The 4896-nt window shown below is 45.5% G+C and overlaps 1 non-coding gene across 1 annotated transcript; it reads left to right on the top strand.

The window, feature by feature from the left end:
* The first annotated feature begins 1033 nt into the window (after positions 1–1033).
* On the top strand, positions 1034–1140 carry LOC115896106. Its single transcript, XR_004056076.1, has one exon. It is a non-coding gene; the product is annotated as a U6 spliceosomal RNA (small nuclear RNA).
* The last annotated feature ends 3756 nt before the right edge of the window (positions 1141–4896 follow it).

The raw sequence follows: 4896 nt of genomic DNA, 5'->3' as shown, positions 1-4896 counted from the left end.
GTTAAAACACGTAATACTGCTAAGATGTTGATATTAACCAAAGCAGTCTATAGATTTAATACAATTTCTATCAAATCTCAAGGGCATTTTTTGAAGAAATAGAAAAACCCATTCTAAAATTCAGATGCCAGGGTTCCTGAACAGCTAAAGCAATCTTGAAACGAACAACGTTGAAGCCGGGCACAGTAGCTCACACCTGTAATTGCGGTAGCTCATGCCTGTAATTGCAGCACTTTGGGAGGCCAAGGTGGGTGGATCACCTGAGGTCACAGTATGAGACCAGCCTGCCCAACATGGTGAAATCCTGTCTCTACCAAAATACAAAGATTAGCAGGGCATGGTGTTGCATGCTGTAATCCCAGCTACTCGGGAGGCTGAGGCAGGAGAATTGCTTGAACCCAGGAGGCGGAGGTTGCAGTGAGCCGAGATTGTGCCACTGCACTCCAGCCTGGACAACAGAGCAAGACTCCGTCGAAAGAAAGAAAGAAAGGAAAAGAAAAGAAATCTCGTCTCTACCAAAAACAAAAAAAATAATTAGCCGGGCATAGTGGTGAGTGCGTGTAATCCCAGCTACTCAGGAGGCTGAGGCAGGGAATCACTTGAAAGGTGGAGGTTGCATGAGCGAGATGGCCACTGCACTCCAGCCTGGTGCAGAGTGAGAGACCTGTTAAAAAAAAAAATAAAAAAATAAAAAATAAAGTTGGAAGTCTCACACTTCCTAATTCTAAAATTTATTAACAAACCCACAGTGATCAAAACAGTATAGTCCAGCCGGGCCAAAACCCCATCTACAAAAGATACAAAAATTAGCCAGGCATGGTGGTGCACACCTGTAGTTTCAGCTACTCAGGAGGCTGAGGTGGAAGGATTATTTGAACCCAGGAGGTTGAGGCTGCAGTGAGCCAAGATTGTGCCACTGTATTCCAGCCTGGGCAACAGAGTGAGACGTTATTTCAAAAAACACAAACAAACTGTGTAGTATTGGCATACAGATAGACATATAGAATAATGGAATGGAAAAGAAAGCCCAGAAGTGCCCATTTTGGCAGCACACGTACTAAAATTGGAAAGATACAGAGAAGATTAGCATGGCCCCTGTGCAAGGATGACAATCAAAAGTGAGAAATTATTTTAAAAAATTAAAAGAATACAGGGTCCAGAAATAAACTCTCATACATATAGTCCAATAGTTTTTAAATTAGGGTCCCCAGACTAGTCAGTGGAGAAAGGAGTTTTTTCAACAAATGATTTTAGGAAAACTGGATATCTACATGCAAATGAATGAACCTGGACCCTTACACTATACACAAAATCAACTCTAAATGAATCCAAGACCTAAATGTAAGACCTAAAATGATAAAACTCTTTTTTTTTTTTCTTTCTTACCTTTTCTTTTCTTTTTTTTCTTTTTTTTTTTTTTTTTGAGACAGAGTCTAGCTCTGTCGCCCAGGCTGGAGTGCAGTGGCCGGATCCCAGCTCACTGCAAGCTCCGCCTCCCAGGTTTACACCATTCTCCTGCCTCAGCCTCCTGAGTAGCTGGGACTACAGGTGCCCGCCACCTCGCTCAGCTAGTTTTTTTGTATTTTTTAGTAGAGACGGGGTTTCACCGTGTTAGCCAGGATGGTCTCGATCTCCTGACCTCGTGATCCGCCCGTCTCGGCCTCCCAAAGTGCTGGGATTACAGGATTGAGCCACCGCGTCCGGCCTCTTACCTTTTTTTTAAGAGCTGGGGTCTCACTGTTGCCCATGTTGGTCTTAAATTCCTGGGATCAGGCCATCCTCTCGTCTCAGCCTCCCAGAGTGCTGGGATTACAATTGTGAGCCACTGTACCTGCCCTATAAAACTCTTAAAAGAAAACACAGAGAAAGCACTTCATGACAATGGATTTGGCAATGATCTCTTGGATATGGCACCAAAAGCACAGACAACAAAAAATGTATAGATAAATTGAACTACATCAAAATTAAAAACTTCTTTTTTTTTTTTTTTTGAGACAGAGTCTCACTCTGTCGCCTAGGTTGGAATGCAGTGGTGCAATCTCGGCTCACTGCAACCTCTGCCTCCCGGGTTCAAGTGATTCTCCTGCCTCAGCCTCCTGAGTAGCTGGGATTATAGGTATGTGCTATCGTGCCCAGCTAATTTTTTTATTTTTAGTAGAGACAGGGTTTCATCATGTTGACCAGGCTGGTCTCGAACTCCTGAGCTCAGGTGATCCACCTGCCTTGGTCTCCCAAAGTGCTGGCATTACAGGCATAAGCCACCGTGCCCGGCCCATACTGGCATTTTAAAGCACCTTCTCCAGTGTCACTAAGAAACCCTAGAGAAATACAGTTGATCCTTCAACAACACAGGTTTGGATTGCAGGGATCCACTTACATGCAGATTTTTTTTCAATAAAAGTTGCACTAAGTGCACCTGCCTCTCTTGCCTTGCCTCCCAACCCCTACATCACTTCTGCCTCTGCCATCGCTGGGACAGCAAGACCAACCCCTCCTCTTCCTCCTCCCCCTCAGCCTACTCAGTGTGAGGATGATGAGGATAAAGACCTTTATGATGATCCACTTTCACTTCAGGAATAGTAAATACATTTTAACTTCTTTATGATTTTCTCAATAACCTTTTCTTTTCTCCAGCTTACTTTATCGTATGAATATAGTATAGAATATTTATACTAAACATGGTTAATTGACAGTTCATGTTACAGATAAGGCTTCTGGTCAACAGCAGGCTATCAGTAGTTAAGGTTTTGGGGAGTCAGCACTACAGGGGTTGCTACCTCAGCCCTCATGTTGCTCAAGGGCCAACTGTACTTTTTAAAATTTATTTTATTTTTTTAGAGACAGTGTCTCATGCTGTAGCCCAGGCTGGACTGCAGAGGTACAATCATAGCTCACAGCAGCCTCAGCCTCCTGGGCTCAAGCAATCCTCCTGCCTCAGTCTCCTGATTAGCTGGGACCATAGGCATGCACCACCATGCCCAGCTTTTTTTATTTTTATTTTTGGTGGGATCTCCTTATGTTGTCCAGGTTGGTCCAGAACTGCTGGGCTCAATCTATCCTTCTGCCTTGGCCTCCCAAAGTGCTGGATTGTAAATGTGGCCACTGCATCAAGCCCAACTGTATCGCTCTTTTTTTTTTTTTTTTTTTTTTTGAAACAGAGTCTTGCTCTTTCACTGAGGCTGGAGTGCAGCGACATGGTCTCAGCTCACTGCAACCTCCGCCTCCCAGGTTCACACAATTCTCCTGCCTCAGCCTCCCAGGTAGCTGGGATTATAGGCACATGCCACCACGCCCAGATAATTTTTGTATTCTTGGTAGAGATGGGGTTTCGCCATATTGGCCAGGCTGGTCTTGAACTCCTGACCTCAGGTGATCCACCCGCCTCAGCCTCTTAAAATGCGGGGATTATGTGCTGGCGTGAGCCACTGCGCCCGGCCCCAGCTGCATCTCTAACGGTGGAACTCCCAAATTTGATGGGGATGTGAGTTAGGGACTGGGGGCAGAGAGATTTTGCCCTCCTCAAAACTGGGCAGCTGCCTTCACCACCAATGTTGAACCCCAGGGCAGTTCTGCTCTGACAACGGCTGGAAGGCTCGACTGAAGGGGAGAGAGCGCTGGAGAAGGGAGAGAAGGCACCTGCTTTTCCTTATTTTTGACTAGCCAGTTAAAAGGGCATTTACTATTCCAACAGCTCCTTGGAGAATCCCAGACAGAGAGCAGCCCCTTCTAAATACTTGATCTGCCATTCCTGTGTGGGAAGTAGACAGCAAGACTGCTATGTCTGGGAGAAATGCAATTTCCCTAAGCACATTCTCTGAGCAATGTTTTGAGTTTCATAGATTTGCAGTTTCCCTGCATTGCAGGAACAAAGTGGTGGTGGCCCTGACTGTCATATTCTTGATCAATGTACAGAACAATGGGGCAGTGCCTGCTGGCCTGTGTGGATTGTTAGCACATGCATGGCACCCAGTGGTTCCAGCCTCAACTAACCCAGCCCTTTGTCAGCTGCATATTGATAAGGCAGCAGAGAGCAAAGCCAGACATTTTCCCACTTTGGTCCATGGAGACACGGCCGTGCAGTGGTCGTCTATGTTCTTAGCCACCTGCAGCAGCAGGGTAAATTCTCCTCAGTAATGTTCTCAGCCAACTCTTTTTCTGGACTCATTTTTTCTTTGGTCCCTGAGCAGTTTTAGTCCCTGGAACATCTCATTTTAAAATGCATGAGGCTGGGCATGGTTGCTTGTGCCTGTAATCCCAGCACTTTGGGAAGCCGAGGTGGGAGGATCACCTGAGATCAGGAGTTCGAGACTAGCCTGGCCCAAATGGCGAAACCCGTCTCTACCAAAATACAAAAATTAGCCCAGTGTGGTGGTGGGCACCTATAATCCCAGCTACTTCGGAGGCTGAGGCAGGAGAATCGCTTGAATCGGGAGGCAGAGTTTGCAGTGAGCCAAGATGGCACCACTGCACTCCAGCCTAGGCGACAGAGTAAGACTCTGTCTCAAAACAAAACAAAACAAAACAAAAAACCAAAATGCATGAAAACCCTATAATGACCCATTCATCGTAAAAATATCCAATTGAGGAACAATGTAGATCTGTTATCTTCATTTTACAACTGAAGAGACAGACAGAAAGAAGGATGGTAGTGATGACCATAATGAGGAACAGGGAAACCCCCTTACGGCTCCCAGAGAGGGCACATGAAGCCATAGGTGTCCTCGGTAAAGAGGCTCCACCTCTGTCCCCACACACTCTCCCTCCACTTGCTCCCAGGCACCCTCCTGAACATACTCACCCTTTTTATTTATTTACTTGTTTTATTTTATTTTATTTACTTTATTTTATTTGTTCATTTTGAGATGGAGTTTCTGCTCTGTCACCGAGGCTAGAGTG

Source organism: Rhinopithecus roxellana, unplaced genomic scaffold (assembly GCF_007565055.1).
Source record: "Rhinopithecus roxellana isolate Shanxi Qingling unplaced genomic scaffold, ASM756505v1 contig4900, whole genome shotgun sequence".
Classification (NCBI taxonomy): Eukaryota; Metazoa; Chordata; class Mammalia; order Primates; family Cercopithecidae; genus Rhinopithecus; species Rhinopithecus roxellana.
Note: the sequence above shows the minus strand (reverse complement) of the source record. Positions and strands in the feature narration are given on the sequence as shown.